The sequence below is a fragment of the Marmota marmota genome, unplaced genomic scaffold (assembly GCF_001458135.2).
Source record: "Marmota marmota marmota unplaced genomic scaffold, marMar, whole genome shotgun sequence".
Classification (NCBI taxonomy): Eukaryota; Metazoa; Chordata; class Mammalia; order Rodentia; family Sciuridae; genus Marmota; species Marmota marmota.
Window position 1 is genome coordinate 2614604 of NW_026000019.1, and position 18414 is coordinate 2633017.

At 36.3% G+C, this 18414-nt stretch overlaps 1 pseudogene; it reads right to left on the reverse strand.

The window, feature by feature from the left end:
• Positions 1 to 317: 317 nt before the first annotated feature.
• Positions 318 to 17848, reverse strand: LOC107147199 (annotated as a pseudogene).
• Between the last annotated feature and the right edge of the window lie 566 nt (positions 17849 to 18414).

Consider the following 18414-nt stretch of genomic DNA (forward strand, 5'->3'; position numbering starts at 1 on the left):
TCTTTGCTGTATCTAAATTTCTACTCAAACTACCCAGTTAAATTTTCGTTTCAATTAATTTTTTATCTTTAAAGCCTATGGAGCTACTTTATCACAATTCTCCATTTTTTTTTACAGTCTCATTATTTGACCATAATTTAGGCTTACCTTTTCTCATTTCTTTATACACAGTTAACATTCAGAATGTGTATGAATTCTGTGTGTAATATATATAATCTCAATACATATGATATGTACATATGTGTTCTCATATCTATAAACTGTAGTGCTCCACCACACAGATGTTCGTGGGGTGCTATTTAAACTAATTCAGGAATTTATTTGCCATCATAGAATCCATCAGACCCATCAGACTTCTGCTGGAACCAGTGCATGACCTCCTCTTTGCCGAGTCTGTTTGGCTCCAATGCAGCTGGTTCTGAACTACTTCTCAGTGATGCTGAAACCTGGCCCACCCAGCACCACTTACAGATCCAGACTATAGATACTAATTCTTGGATAGTATTTGATGCCTAGATGAAGTATTCCTAGATCCCAAAACAAAAGTTGCCAGTAGCTAAAAATTTATTTTTTTCACTCATACCCACATACATTAAGACCCTTCTCCAGAATTTCTTCTGCCTTGGCCAAACAAACGATGCAGTGGACAAGAGTCCTTTCATTTCTCCTGACACCTGAGATCTGACAGTACTATCTAGCTTTGGAAAACACAAGTCTGACCTGTGGAGCTCTTCCAACACTTTGGCTGACTGGATCAGTCTGTCTCCACTCTCCCCCACACAGATGTTGAGGAAGAGCTTGTAGACACAAAGTTCTCCTAAGGGGTTCTCCTTTTCACCTCAATCCCATGATGTCAAACAGGGAACTACTTGAGGTCTAGTTTTAAAATACATCCCTCCAGAAGTATTTTGTTGTAGCTTTGCTTAAGCATTGTGGACAATAACCAGCTTGTTGCAAGATAATTCTACAAGAATAGTCTCACATTTCTACACATTCTGGGACTTACAAGTAGTATATTGCTCCAACAAGATTCAGAGACTGCTACACATAGCCATTTGCTCACATTTCAAAATATTCTCTCCCCCTCCCTCTGCCTCCCCACTAGGATAGGATGAGCCTATATGCCAGCCATCCTATAACCTTTGATTCTCATATTCTGTGGGATCCTTTTGTAAAGCACAACCATACTTCAAAGGAACACTGAGCTACCACTACCTTATAACTGAAGAGATTGTGGTTTGGGGAACCAGTGCTGAAGGCTATTACAATACAATCTGTTCTCTGACCAAGAGTCCTCCTGTCATCTATTAGATTTATGTCTAAAAATTTGTAGCAAGTTAACATTACTAGAAGTCTGCCATCTGGGGGAAAAAAGTTCAGAACCTGATGGTTTTACTGCTACATTCTATGAAACATTTTTTAAACGAATTCCAATTCTTCCAAACTATTCCAAAAAATTGAAATGAAGTAACTGTCAAACTTTATACAAGGCCAGCATTACCCTTCTATCAAAACCATACATTACATACAATAAAAAAGAAAACTGCAGACGTATAATATCCCTGATGAATATAGATTTTTCTCAATACTAGTAAATGGAATTCAACAGCATATGAAAAAGATCATACACCATGATTAAGAGAGACTCATCTCAGGGATGCAAAACTGATTCAATATATGCAAAATCAATTATAATACAACACACCAAAAGAATGAAAAACTGTATCATCATTTCAATAGGTACAAAAAAATCACTAAAATACAACTTTCTTCACGATAAAAACTCAAAAATATAGTAGGTACAGAATGAGTACATCAAATTAGTAAAGGTTATGGTATATGAAAAACCCACTAGTTGTGGGGAAAAACTGAAGGTATTTCTTCTAAGACAGAAACAAGCCAACAATGTCCACTTCCACCATTTAGTATATTTAAGAAAAAGAAAGAGCATCCAAATTGGAAAGAAAAAGTTATAGAATCCATATTGCACATGACATTTTAATACATAGAAAAATATAAATACTCCACCAAGAAGCTGTTCGAACAGATATATTCAATGAAGTTGAAAGCTATAAAAAACCGATATATAAAAAGCAGCATTTTTATTCACTAATGAACTTGCAGAAGATGATAATAAAGCAATCTAGTTCACAATAGCTACAAAAATTACATATTTAGGAATAAAGTTAACCAAAGAAGTAAAAGATCTCTACAAGAAAATTCTCAAGCACTGATGAAAGAAGTTACAGGGGACAGAAGAATTGGACAAGAAATACTATTGTTAAAACAACAGTACTCCCCAAAGCAATCTATAGATCAACGTAATTCCTTTTAAAATCAAGAATTCCTTCACAAAAGTAGAAAAAACAATTCTAAAATTATATGAAACCAACAACAACCCAGAACAGTCAAAGTCATCCTGAACAAAATAACAAAAAAGCTAGAGGCATCACAATATTTGACTTCAAAACTTATTACAAAGTTACAGTGACCAAAAAACTCATGGTAGTAACATGAAAACAGAGAGACCAGTGGAACAGAATAGTGAACCCAGAAATTAATCCTCTTCACCCAGCCAATTAATTTTTGGCAAAGCCACCAGGAACCCACAATGAAGAAAGGACAGACTAATAAATTGTGCTGTCCAATTTGGATATACATATGTAAAAGAATGAAATGAGTATGCTTCCTTTTACCATACATAAGCAACTCAAAATGGAATGAAAGCCCTACATGTTAAAGCTGCAACTATAAAATTACAAGAAAATGGAAAACCTTCAAGACACTGGTATAGGCAAAGATTTTCCAAAATAGGACCCCGAAGGAACAGGCAACTAAAGTAAAAATATACAAATGAGATTATGTTGAACTAAAAAGCCTCTGTCCAACCAAAGAAATAATCAAAAAAATTAAGAGACAATCTATAAAAATGGAAAATACTTGTGAATTACTCATCTCACAAGGAATTAATATCCAGACTATGTTAGGAAGTCAAAAACTGAACACAGAAAAAATAAACCTCCAATTAAAAAATGCACTGAAGAACTAAATATACTTCTCAAAAAGACAGACCAAGGTACTGTGGTTATAGCTCAGTGGTAGAGTGCTTGCCTAGCATGTGAGAGTCACTGGGTTTGATTCTCAGCACCACATATAAATAAAGATCCACTGAAAACTAAACAATATTTAAACAACTAAACATATTATATATGACATACCAACGTTCAATAAATATATGAAAATCTCAATCTTACTAATCACCAGGAAAACAAAAACAAAATGAGTTATCTATCATCTCCCTTTTGATTAATAATTTGAATGGACTAATGGGTGGTAATTGTAGGCAGGTAGGATGTGGCTGGAGTAGGTAGGTCACTAGGGACTTTCCCCTAGAGATTGTCATCTGTGGCTCCTTGCTCTCAGCTCTTCCTTCTCCCTGGTTGTCATGAACTGAGCAGCTTCCTTCTGCCATACCTTTCTGCCATGATGTTCTATTTCACCTTAGACCCAGAGCTACAGAGCAGGCCAAACATGGACTGAACCTCCAAAGACCAGGAGCCAAAATAGACTTTTCTTCCTCCTTTAAGTTGTCCCTATCAGGTCTTGTGGTCACAACAACAAACCTAACATAATATACAAAATTGATGAAATCGTTCTATCAAAAAGATACTTGTGCTCTCACGTTTATTGCAGCACTTATTCACAGCACCTAAACTGTGGAATCAACCAAGATGCCCATTAGTGGGTGAAGGCTATAGAAAAACAACAGAATATGATTCATCCATTTAAAAAAAGTGAAATCCTGTCATTTGCAGCAACATGCACAGAACTGGAGGTAATTATGTTGTGAAATAAGCCAGAAAGAGAAAATACAAATGCCACATGTGCTCACTCTTTTGTGGGAAGTAGCAAGTCAATCTTTTACAACAGAATGGAATAGTGGTCTCTAGAGACTGGGAAGCATTGGAAAGAGCTGAAAAAAAAATCAATGGCATATTTTAAAATGACTGGAAAAGATCAATATGAGAGTCACAACACATAAAAATGATTAACATTTGAATGTTTATCCTGATTTGATTATTACATGCAGTATCATGTATCAAATTACCATAACGTGTCCCTTACAGATTTTTAAAAATTTTACAGATTTTTAAAAATTTTCTCACAGTATCTCTTGAATTTTAGAAATAGTCCTCAGCATTTATACCTTCCAGTGTTCTTTAATTTAAAAACATACATGCACACTCACTGTTCTACTTTAGTTCTGACTTCTGAGCTTCCCTGAAGTTCATTATGATGTTTCTTCAATGTCTCATTAAAAACTCAGATCGAGTTTTTAAGTATCCTAAAAAGCAGGAATCCTGCAAGCAGAAAAAGGTAGAAGAGCCTACTCCCTTGGGCCTGTGGTACAGACAGATGCAGGCAGATGTCAGCCCTCTGCCAAAGAATGTAGAAGAATCCTTCATGCACTTTGGTCTCAAATATCTGATGCTGGAAAGAATTGTCTCATCTGTCATCATCCTTAGTCTCTTAAGAATCAGGAAAACAAATAACTTTTAAAAAATAGCTTTATTAAATTACTACTGCAAAGAATTTCAAACCATAATTCCTGATATTCTTTTCTCCTTTTATGGCTGGACATAAATAGCAGGCAGTCATTATCTATGCATGTATATATGTTTAAGTGATTATCTCTATCCAGTGCCTAATTGGTCGATCTGGAGTTTGGGGGGGTCTTTTTGGTTTTGTTGTTATTGTTTTTAATAAAGCCTCCTTGATGAAATTTTTAAAAAAGGGGGGGGGGGGACCATGGGACTCCAGAGTTCAACAAATGGCTCTGCAACTCCAAACGTGTGGCTCACCCATCAGAAAACTCCACAAATGAACTCTCTGAGAACCCAAACTTTTATCTGAACCCAGCAGCGGTCTGGCTCAGGAAAGGTACAAAGGTTGCTATTCAAAGAGGAGTTCTAAGCCACATGAGGGTCACCCAAACCAGGCGCCCTCAACTTTGCTCCTTCTCATTCAAATCTAAGATCAAAGGATTTCACAGAAACCCTCCCCAATCATTCATTCTAAGGTGCAACTCTCTACCTCTCAACTATCTTATTTTAGGAATACAATATAGAATTATCCTATTTTAGATTCCTCAGAGAATCTTTTAAATTATCCTCTTTTAAATTATCTTGTTTGCCTCCCTCTGTACATCATTGTTTCCTACTTGGATATATGTACCAAGGTGAACTCATCTGCCTCAGTTCCTAAATAAAAGGACATAGCAAAGACTTTAAAAATATTTATTGCTAGGCATGGTGGCACACACCTGTAATCCCAGCAGCTTCAGAGTCTGAGGCAGGAGGATTGCAAGTTCAAAGCCAGCCTCAGCAACTTAGCAGGCTCTTAGCAACTAGCAAGACCCTGTCTCAAAAAGGGCTGAAATGTAGCTAAGTGGTTAAGCACCACTGGGTTTGATCCCTGGAAAAAAAAAATTTTTTTTTTTTTTTAACTAAGATTGAGTATTTTTCTCTCATGATTTCTACCACTTGTCCCTAAAAACCTCAATATTCATAAAATAGTTAAATAAATCCTTGTATCAATGTTAACATTTTCTTCAGATATGTCAGTAATTATGTCATATCTCCATTTCCAACACCCTTTTAGATTTGACCACATATACTTAGCAAGAATCATTGCTCACGGAGCTTCTCTCTTCCTTACTTCTGCTATCTTGAAATCAGTTGATTGTCATTTGATTAAATTACAACCCAAAGTACTTTCTTAGATAAGGATTCATAGTACATGAATATTCATGGTATATGAATCCTTATATACCCAACAATGGTATGTATTTTTCTTCATGGATGAATGATAACTTAGCTGCACATAAGATTCTTGGGCTATAGGTCTTTCTTTTCCAGAGCGTGTAGACAGGACCACAATAGAAAGGTCAAAGAAACAAGTGTACAGATATTTTCTCACTGTCTTCTAGCTTTTCACATTATAGATGATAAAGCAAAACCCAATGTTAGATTATGTTTACTTCACGTGTCATGTTTCTGTAAAGATTATTCTTTTATCTTCAGCTTTGGAATTCAGGAATTTCACTTAGAATGGCCACACTGACTCTTGGTGAGTATAAAATGACAGACGAGGTGGAAGTAGACATACTGATATGCAATGCTCTAGCTACAGGGTCCTCCATCTACAACCATCAGAACAGGCCTCGTCACTCCACGATGGAGACCTGGGGGAACTCACACACGAAAGGAGCAGACTTTGCATAAGCTATCCTATTTTAACACCCTCACCCAGTTTTATGAGTGAGAATCAGCAATGTCTTCAAGAAGTTGGCAAATTTCAAGTCCTGCTATCAAAGTACCTAATAATGCACAATGCAAGCAACAATTTAACTATAATTCAACTCATTGTTCTGAATTAGCTGCACCAGCTTCAGGCAAAAAACATTTGTTCAGTGAGAAGAAGCAGTTCAAAGATGGATAAATAAAATTTAAACTATACTGAAGACAGGATATAAAACGTAGTGAGCACATAACACTAAAATTATTGAAAGCCTTTTTGTGACTACTGCCTTCCGTTTTGATCACCTCAACTCATAAAGGACTAACAAAATACTTTCAAGCAGAGAGTATAATACATTTAAGTACAGTAGTCTTCGGCATTACAGAATACTAGAAATAGTGTTACTTAGTTGAGAGAAGCCTTCTAAAAGACAAAGTTGATTCAAAGTAAATAATTGGTAGTTTAAGAAAACTAATTTTCTAGTTAATTAAAAGGATTCTAAATGGAATTAAATCATAAAACAGTTCCTTTAAAAATCAAGTTTTTATATAAATTATCTATCATGTACTATAGAAGATTAAAAGCCAATAATTATGGAGTGCTTTTTGAGGGTTATATATAGTTGCTACAGCAACAATTTTTCAAAAAGTTTTATCAATGTATAAGCTAATAATATAATCACTTTTCTGATGCTCATGGTAAAAACAGACAAAAACCTCAAATATGTGTTTCTACCCCAAATTTCATTGGCATACATATTTTAACAATAGTATTTCCTCTAATTCAAATTACCCAATTCAAATTACCCAACTTTCTAGATAATATTCTCAATTCTCACACACACACAAGAAAATGTACTCATTTACATTGTCCCAGCTTGTCATTAAACACATTTTGTAATCTAACAACACCAAACATTTATTTGGCATTTGCCACTTATATTAAAAATAAGAACATTCTGACTCCACTCAAGTATTAATAGGTTTCATCCTCTATTTCTCAACCATTTTAATAGCTTGTCATGACATTCTTAGAGAAAATGCACTTTAAAAAAAATGTATTATCTGTGACTCAACCACAATGACTCTCTATTAAAGCCATTACCAAACCAATACTACTATGGGGAAAAAAACAAGAGAATGTTTAAATGCAGTTCTTATCAGTACTATAGCTGAGCTTTAAAGAATGCTAAATATGAAAAGATAAATTTCTCCATAATAATACAGATGAGTCAACCTGGAAAGAAAAAAATCACCTAGCTGATTTATTGGTTGCCCCTCCTACTCCTTCACTTTCTTGTATCATTTCCAGCATTTTTCCCTGTTGGAATTAGAGAAGCCCCAAGTGAACCATATGCTAAGAACCTATACACACAATCAAAGAAGAAGAAACTTCTGGGGTAGGCACAGAGACAGTGAAATCCATGTCTCTACTCCAGATTTTGCATTTTCTTTAAGAACAATCCACCAGATAATTGGGATGCAAGCATATAAACAGGATGAGTTTCAAGAACCACATACTCAAGTGCAAAGACATGGCTGCCAAATTCTTCCCTCCCAGGAAATATTTTATAAATAGCAGATAATGAATTCTTTAGAAAAAAAGTCTCTAACAAGCCTATGATAGACGTGATTAGTGTTTAACTTCTCTCTCTTCTCAGATAAGAGGTTAACTCAGAAATCCTGGCTTGAGAACTCCCAATCTCCAGAGAAGCAGTAAGAAAGATTTCAAGTAATGAGGCTTGTATACCTTGCCTAAAGGGGGAGGAGTAATTCTGAAAAATAATTGTGAAAGACTCCCCAGACTTCCATTTCCACCATTATGACAGACCCCACACCCTGAAGACTCCCTCCTGTTTGGAACAACTAAAATGCTGGATACAATATTTGAAACACGTTTTATAAAAAGGTTTGCCAAGTTGGCAGAGAAACCATCTGTAGATGCCAAAATTAAAAATAAATGTGAGGTTCATGAATGCCACAGGGACTCTCTACTACAAAGAGTTCTGCCAAGTGCTGAACCGTCTAATTCCCCTCCTGGTGGCCTCTCAGAGCACCAGAGGACATTCAAGCCTGAGGCTCACTGTGGTGGTCAGTTTCATAGATGAGTTTCAAGTTTCTAGGAAAAGCTAGAATTCCAAAGGTCACTCATCCTCTCTTTAAAAAGTCACAAAAAACTATGAAAAGGAATGTATTCCTCTTGCCAGTGTAACCACATACTTAGTTTTGCTTATAATACAAATTCATTCTCTTACAAGTCTAAAGGCCAGAAATCTAAAGTTAAAATCTTGGCAAGGCTGAATTCTACCCAGAAGCTCTAGGGGATAATCTGTGGCCTTGCTTGCTATGAACTGACATGTATTCCTCCCCCCCCCCAATGGTGACCGTATTTAGAGATAACGTCTTTAGTATACAAGTAGGTTAAGCAAGGTCATAATGATGGGCCCTTCCTTATCTTCACAAGAAGAGAAAGAGACAAAGGCAAGACCCATGTGCAAGAAGCCCCATCTGAAGACTTAGCCAGGAACATGGCCGTGTGTAAGCCAAGAAAAGGACCTCTACCTGAAATTGACCATGCTGACACCTTAATCTTGAGAATTCTAGTCTTCAACACTATGAGGATATGAATTTATGGCAGCCCAAGTTGTCTAAGAAATTGCTTTACTCAACTTCTGGAGAACTACTGTATACCTTAGCTCGTGGTCTATTCCTCACATAACTTCAAACTCCTGCATCCCTCTTATAAGGACCCTTTCGATTATCCTGGGCCCACCCAGATAACCTGGGATAAGATCAAGATCCTTAAAAAGATCAGATACAATATCCCTTTGCCATGTAAGGTAACATTAATATGTTTTAGGGATTAAAATATGGGGCTTGAGGATATTATTTAGCTTACCACAATGTATCAAAGAAGAAATTGGTTGGTTGTGACAGAACTATGTAAGATGGTGGAAATTAAAAGCATTAATCAATCACTCAAACAAAAAAAAAAAAACTTTACTTCTCTAATTGAACTACCAAGACTGCCATCTTGCATTAACAAAACTCAATTAGTATAGTACAAGTACTGACCAACCCAAATGGATCTACCAACACTACACCATTCACAACCATGTGGAATTACACCATCAGCCCTGCTTCCAGCCACATGCTCTTAAATCACACCTAAAACAGACACATAAATGTTGACCAAAAAAAAAATAAAGTGGAAGAAAATACACCAAATAAGTCAGCTGGTAAGAGATGAGATAAAATAGATTTTAAGACAAAAAAAAAAAACATAGCTATAGTGTCACTATGCAATCAAAGTTACAAGATTGAGATTTTAACGTTTGCATTTCATTTCTTGCTCTTCGCTGCATCAAAGCCGTTCATCTTAGATCCTATTGCTGTTGGTAGTTTGGCCAAAGACATGTGGGGCTTAGGGAAAAAAAAAAAAACACCTATTGATTTGTTGATATACCTGTGGGTATTGCCACTTACAAACTAAACAGACAAACAAGAATAATAAGAGGAGTTCAGGGAAATTTTAAAAATCAAGCTGCCATCATGTTCATGTTGCACTCATTTTTAAATTACTTGTTTCCTACTTCACTGTCAGTTCAACTTTTCCCATAGCTGCAGCATATCATTTGCCCCTCACTAAGTTTCTGCCTTTCTGCAGTATCATGCCAAGCTCTATGAGTTATTACTTTGATCACAACGTGTTCCTAGTGGTAGGATTTGAGGCAGATAGTCTAAAAGTTATTGGTCCTATTGAATCAGGTATCTTTGCTCCACAATTCATATGCCTGCCAAATGAAAAAACAACAACACATTGTATTCTGCCCTAAATAATTAGCTAAAGATAAATTGAAATCTAAGAACTGGAAAGCAAAGAACAATTTACCCTGCTTACAGTTTCAATAAAGAGGAAAAATGTTTGTGTAGATGCCAGAAATTATACTGTACGTTTTATTATAATGCAAGCAGCCAAGCCTGGGTAGTTAACATAATAAAGGAAAAAGAATAAATCCCTGTCCTGTTATTATCTTTCAGATCCTAGAGATCTGCAAAAATTGTATGCGGGAAGAACATCAAATGACTTCTCTGAGGAAACACTAATGGTCAAGAAGTATTGGGAAGCTCTCGAACCATCTCGTTCCTATTGTTTTCTACATCAATCACGTATAACAGTCCAAACTTAAACTCAATTAATTTTTCAAGTGTAACAAAGTACAATGGTTTCTTTTAACTTTTTGAATTATCATCCTGAATGAAACAACTTTTTTAAAACTTCTTTTGTAAACAACCCTTGTTTCATTTTTTGAGGATGAGTATTAGAAAAAACAAGCAATGTACCAATTACTCTTTAACAGCAGAGCAAATCAGTGGAACGGAGGTAGAAAGGCAATGAGCAGCAGCAGAGGGGGCACAAAGAACTTGATTGTGGTGATGGTTTCACAGGTGTTCCTATGTCCAAACCTCCAATGGCACACTTGGTATGTGTGCGGTTTATTGCATGTCAGTTATGCCACCATAAAGTTGTTTTTTAAAAAAAAAAATAATAGAATTAGAAATGTACTTTTTGTTCACTAACAACATGATATCAAACAATGACCATTAAAGGAAGACTTCAGTATCTTCAGTACCTGAAACTACTCAACTTCAGCATCACCAAAAGTGGGACAATCAGACCCTGTGGCCTCTTTAGGAAACACCTGGTATCATCTGACTATTCTTTAAAAAAAAAAAAAAAGAATCTAAATATAATCAAGCCTCTACACTAGAGCTCTTTCATTTGTGAAACAGAAAAACAAGTTAAATGCCAGAAGGACAGAGACAAATCCAGAATGTGGCACATTCTACAATGTGACCTAGTTTCTGCACAGATCAAAGACATGAAAAGAAGAGGCCACAAGAGTCTGCTCTAGATTCAACACAAATGGTAAGGGATTTTAAGTGCAACCAGTGGAATTTATGTGAAGCTAGCAAGTCGTGTTAAGGCCCGGATTGCCCAGTCTTCAGGACAGCTGAAACCATTGCTCATTTTGTTAAGTGTGCTATATATAATGTTGTGGTAATAAACTGCCCTCATTGAGATGCATTTAGAAAATCTGGGATTTCCTTTAACATACTTCCAAAGTGTTGGGTTTTTGTTTTTTGTTTTTTTTAAAGGAAAACCAAAACAAAATGAAGAGTAAATGTGACAGTATTAACGATCTTGATAGATCTACTAAGGCTGCCTTGATGGATTTGAATTCTTTATTTTTTTTTTTTTTGAGAGAGAGAGAGAATGAATTTTAATATTTATTTTTTAGTTTTCGGCGGACACAACATCTTTGTTTGTATGTGGTGCTGAGGATCAAACCCAGGCCGCACACATGCCAGGCGAGCACGCTACCGCTTGAGCCACATCCCCAGCCCGGATTTGAATTCTTAATATTACTTTTGTGCATGCGTTTGAAATGGCCAGTTACATTGAAATTGATTTCTTCATGAAACTGAGAATTCAGCATTAGGTAACTATCTGAAAGCCTACAGAAATATATAAATATACAGCCCACTAATTTACTGTGTTGAAATTTTGACCAACTTACTATATAAGAATACTTACATTGTCATTACTATATCCAATTGGTGTGCCTATCTCAACACATTTACAATGTGAGCACAGAATGTGGATTTTTAGAAGCTGAGTAATCCTTGCACATAATAAGCAAAAAGTATATTATCTCAAAAAAACTGGAATCTCAAAACTGAAGACTATCACTCTAAGTGAAATAAGACAGTGGGGAGGGAGAGAAAAATAGAAGTTCACTGGATTAGACAAAAGGGAATGAAGGGAAGGGAGGGGGGATAGGAATAGAAAGACAGTAGAATGAACTGGACATAGTTTCCTACATTCATATGTGAATACATGACCAGTGTAACTCCACATCATGTACAACCACAAAAAATGGGAAGTTATATTTCATGTATGTTTGATATGTCAAAACACATTCTACAGTCATGTATAACTAAAAGAAAAGTTCTTTTTAAATTTCCTTAATAAATTGGCAATGATCCCCCCCAAAAATGAACTTCTTGATTGTCAATAGTAACATCTGCTCCCAGTTTCCAAATTCCTACTGGATGCTACACACTGTTCTAAGCCCATTACAAATATTATTTCCAATTCATTCTACAATCTTAAACATTACTATAATCACCATGTTATAGCAGTGAAAAGTGAGGCTCAGAAAAAAAAAAAAAAACTTGCTCAAGGGCACAGTTTTCAGGTTTCTCTGATACAAAGACCAGAATGTTCCAGAGTAAGCATTCTAAAAACTTTCATGTGCACATGTTAATTTTACAGATTAGGATTCTTTCCAAATAAAGATGACCAATATGCAGACACCATTGTAAGAACATCAATTCATTTCAATATGTTTTAACATTTGTCCAAAATATTCATGTGCATCAGCAAAAAGGTCTGGAAAGGATAGTGCAGTATTTGTGAGGGAACTTTTTAACCAGGTTTGCCAGGATTCAAACTCCAACCCACTACTTTCGACCTAAGACCTTCAGCAAGTCAATTAATCTCAGTCTCGGTTTGACAGTACTGTGAAGTAAACCAACATTATTGCAAGGATGAAATAAAATGAGAGAAGCTTGTAATATCTGGGACATAGCTGGCATTCTAAATGTTAGCATCCTTCCTGTCCATCTTTTACAATTTGTGCATGAAAGAACAATCCCAATGCTGACCTTCATCACTATTAGCCAAAGCAAACATGTATTGTACAATATATTACTTTTTTTGGCCCAAGGCATGGTGGCCCTAAATGTCTCCATATAAAATTCTATGCTTTAACCTAAGCATGATATACAAGTCAGGGTTAGACTGTTATTCTCAAGAGTTGCTGGCTATGGACAGAAACATACCTTCCACAAATGTCACTTTGGCAGCTGTGTTAGGAATGACTGTGACATCTGTACTGTTTGGAATTGCCTTGTGCCCTACCCCACCAGCAAAGCCTTTGGCCAAGTCAAACTGCCACACATAGGTTATATCCAATGAGAGACAACATAATCTAAAAAATTAAAATCTGATGCTACTTGGAGGAACACTTTAAAAAAAATAACTACTTTTAAACATGCTACAATATTGTTAGGGTCAAAGTCTGGTATCCTAAGACTTCTAAATGTTTTTTAGTTGATATTCAGATCATATCCCTGTCCATTGGAAAAACACTCTTGAGGACAGAGATACACCACTTTGATTGTTAGCACCAGAAAGAAAATTAAGATATATCTTCATAGAAAAAAATATCTGTGAGCTGTATTTAGTAGTAACCTACTATGATGCTCAATTTGGTCAAAGAGTTAAAAGTAAATCACTTTAAAATAAATCTAGGACAGCTACTTCTCTCATCTCTAAAGTAGTGCTCATGTTCAAAAGATACTAAATTTTCTACTTTTAATTAATTGCCATTTTGAAGTCAACCTCTAAACAGAATAAAAGGGATCAGCTCACAGGAAACCAAGAGTGACAAAAATCAAGACTTCTGAAACATAAATGCCACCTTTCTCACTTTTAAAATTCCCAGTCCTTGCTGTCATTTTTGAAATGGTAGGCAGACAGATGAAAGACAATTACAAATTTCCCCTCCTTCTTCATGAAGTTTCTCCATTTTCACAGCTCCAATAAGCTGACCAGAGGTTTAGCATAGGAATATTAAGACCTGCTATATGTACTGAGTAGATCTTAGGAGTTCTTTAAAGAATGCTCGAGAGACTTGGATATATTATATAGCTCCAACAGCTGCCAATACTTATATTTGAAGTCATTACTCACTGGGGATTGAAACAAATCAAGAAGATGGGGAAACTTCCTGAATTTCAGACAATGCAGGATAAAAAGTGTATATGGCATATAGACTGATACCCTAGAGGAGTTGAAGCTCCTAGGGACTTTCATAGACCTAGAAGATAAAAACGGATCACAGGTAGAACCCAAATTCTGCACAGTAGCAAGCAATATTGAGACAAGAATACAGAACCAGAATCATTAAATATATTCGGGGCAAATTTTTTGCAAACCATGTTTGATGAAGAAAGGGAACTTTAAAGAACTGTCATGATTTATTCATTCCCTGAAATAGTGGTTGTCAACTTCTATGTATGTAAAATTCATAATGGATTCGTATTACAAATTTTGAAACTTGGAAGCCAGCCCAAGAGGCCCTGCTTTAGTAGACCTTGTAAAGGACCCTGGGAACCTGAATTTTTAATAGGCACTGCAAGTAATTATAATGAACATGATCTGAGAATTGTATTGTTAAAACAGGAGAAAAAAAGAACAAAAAACACAAAACAACTCTCTGAAACTGAAGACAAAACCCTAAATTTCAAATATAAGTAGAAGAGCTACCAAAAACAATAGTGACCAAATAATAGGTTTGAAGAAGTGGGATGAGGACAGCAAGGGCAGAATTCAGAGACAGATGTCACAGTCCATAGCTCGAAACTGGAGGATGGACACTGAGGTGCAAAATCTCAAGTCCCTTTTTGCAAAAGAGTATCAGGCTGTACAAGTAAGCACAAGAGCTTAGCTAGACAAGATGTGGCTCTGAGAAGCTAAAATGGTAGGTCCCTTACTTTCTAAGTAGTAGTGGATACTAGGGGAAAAGACAAACTTTCAATAGCAGTGAAAAATTCACCAACTGCCTAACTGACTTGAAAAATGTTTCAACAAACTTACACAAAAATATGAAAGAAATGTCTAGAATACAGTGTTGACTCCTGCCCAACCTGATCCTCCAAAAGCTAGCATGGGATATAGTCACCTCTTTCCAAGATGAGAAAGAAAGCAAAACAAAGCTATTTAAAAGTATGATAAGACAAGACAGAGAAAAAAACTTTCACCCAAAACCTTTGGCTGTAAAGGTGAACAAAAATTATCATCTAAACTTATACCATGAATTTTTAAACTGAGGAAAACAATCACCTCTATTAACTAATATTGCACTACAGATCAAAGAACTCTTGGTAAAGTTGGAGGAAACCTTAGGAAGAGACAAAACATGACCAACGGAGGCAAAGAGTGGGAATGGGTGATGGGGGTATTAGTAATACAACTAGGAAGAAATGAAAACTAAGGATTGCAGGGAGATTTGACACAGCTCAAAGTACAGAAAGGGATACACAGGGCAGGAAAGACAAAGTAAAATTAAACAAATGTTAAGTTTTAAGTATAAAATTAGACAGTGATAGTTGCTGAGAAAAGGCATATGCATAACTTGCTATCCAAAAGGTGAAAATAAAATAGGGCAGAATACTGATTTAGAGAAAAGGAAAAAAAATCTTAAAAATGGAAAAAAACTTGAATCTATACATAAAAGGGACATCATGTCCTATGTCCTAAGGAAAATCAACTCAGAAAGTGAAGAACAAGAATAGTCCACAAGGTTTGTATACTTCAAAGATAATAAAAGAATTACTTGAATAGTCATGCAAAAAGTGGTCAAGTTAGCAATGAGGATAATTAAAATCAGTCTTCTCCACAGATATAATCAACTTTAGAAGAAAATTCATACAAATTCCTGATGCATCAAGCATGAGTCTAGAACTGTTAATCTGACATTTTTTTCCACCAATTTTACATAAAATTTTACATAAAAATTTATATAGGTCATTTGAATAGGTGTTTGTGTTCTGAGTGATAATCTTCAAAATAGCACAAACTTGGGCTGGGGATATAGATCAGTTGGTAGAGTGCTTAACTCGCATGCACAAGGCCCTGGTTTCAATCCCCATTACCACAAGAAATAAAAATAAATAGCACAACCTCCTCAAAACTTGGATCAGATTCCAGTAAAACAACCCCCCCTCAATCTCCCATTCCAACATCTGTTGCACATGTCAACTATCACTACCAAATAACCAACTGTCTTCTGACTTCCAACTATCTTGTAGAGCCCTGCTGGTAAAGGAACCTGGGAAACAGTCTGCAGGGGCTCCCACAGAAAGGAGCAAAAGTGGTACAGCATTGCCCAAGGAGAGCACAGAATTAGGTCAGCTCCCCACAAAACAGCACAGGCCCCTAAGAGACTTTCTTCCTCTTACTGCTTCCTGATCATAAACCAAAGTAGCATTATCAAGTCAAGATAAATTAGAATAGTTACATCTCAAAATTATATGCCCTTTGATATCTAACTTAAATCCACGTGTAAGATTCATTTTATAACAATACAAATATCAGTGAAGCCTTAGTTATTCTAAAACTGAGAGCATGTCACCATTTTGGTGAACAAGTGGAATACAAAAGGGTGCTATCAAAGATCAACTATACTCGTCCCTGACTACTCCTGAAAACTCACCATGGCAGCTCCTGTCTCCCTAAAACAGCAAAACCACAGGCAAAAACCAAAACTATTCCTATTACTCCTAACAAAAAGTTACATTTGATCCAGAGGATGTTCTCAGCTCAGAATTAACATTACAGAGTCAAAACTTCATTTAAAGGCGAGCTTCTTTCTAAACCTGCTTAGTTCTGTCTACTTTGAGTCAGAAAACACTGGCAAAGGGAGCCTCAACATGGTGTCTCTTTTGCAAGGATTAGGCTTCTTCCTCTCCTCAGAACCAGTTATGTTCTCCAGGGTTATCATTGGATCAGAAGAAGGGAGAGTTGAGGGCTACTGCAGAACCCTGCTCCTCTACTCCCCAGCACTTCTGGTACCAAATGTGGCTTTTTCCATGCAATTCTGTTGTTCTCTGCAGAAACCAAACGTGAATCCTAATACTTAATTCAATTTTAACACCACCCAGATTAAGGGCTCAGTCCCACAAGAGTGTTCTTTCATTTTAAATGCCAATTTCAAGCAGTAGGTCACAGGTTACACCACTTTTATCTGACTTGCTTATAAATCAGGGCTTCCACAACCCCCTCCCTCAAGTTTGGTAGTTTGCTGTAATGACTCATAAAACTCAGGGGAATATTTTACTATTACTGTTATGAAGATATTACCTAAAAAATACATACCAAGAACCAGATAATGAGGAACAGAAAGCAAGGCCCAGAAGGATCTCAAAACCAGAAGCTTCTTGCTCCCCACAAAGTTTAGGATGTGTCACCAACCAGGCACATGGATGCATCTATCAGAAAGTTTGCTTAAACTCTTCATTTAGAGTTTTTATAAAGTTTCCACAGGTGGGGTGATTTAAATCATGCTGTATTTTAATAACTATGCCCTATCCTGAAGCTTTCCAATCATTTCACTAACTTACAAAAAGACACTATTTTCATACTGGAGATTCCAAAGGTCTTAGAAGCTCTTACAACACCACCCAGGACTAAGACCAAATACTATAACAAAAGACAGGTGCTCCTATCACCCCTATCACTCAAAAAATTACAATGGAACCAGTGGGCAGAGACCAAATATGTATTTCTTATTTTTAATCACAGTGACACAGCTACCTCTGGGCTGACATGGTGTTTAAAGCTGACATTCTCTCATGAAGCACAGCATAACATATTTGGAGACTTTCTCTCATCACTAGAATCTCACCTGCTTTTCCATTATGTAAGTATTGCCCCTCCAGTGTTTATGATGTCAACTTGCCCTCTTAGACAACATCCCTTTAAAAATGACCCTAAGCCAATAACTTTGTCATGACAGAATGGTGCTATGTAGGTCTGTTTACTATTTAAGCACCTTTATATTCTAAAACAGAATGTCAGATTTTGTTGAGACAGGTTTTATGAAGGTTTACTTTTTAAGATTCCCAAATGCTCTAAGGCTTTTAGTTCACTGGGAATGAGACAAGATACTAATGAAGGTTGTCCACTGGTCACCAGGGGCATAAAGCAGTAAGGTCTTTGGGGCAGAAGCTGAGGGATGGAGGAGGCCTCCTTATCAATGTAGAACTTCAAGGGAGGCCTTCAGGACCCTCAACAAAAATTTATACATATGCCCCACAAACAGACACCAGCTTCCAAAAGGCCCTCAGGCGACAGCAAGTTATCCAGAAAAGCAGTATCAGGATCCAGTTATACAAGATACTTCTGTCCCCCAATTTTCCCTCTCCATATCCAACCCATATACACATACACACAAGAGAAATCAGAATTAAATGAAGCAAATTA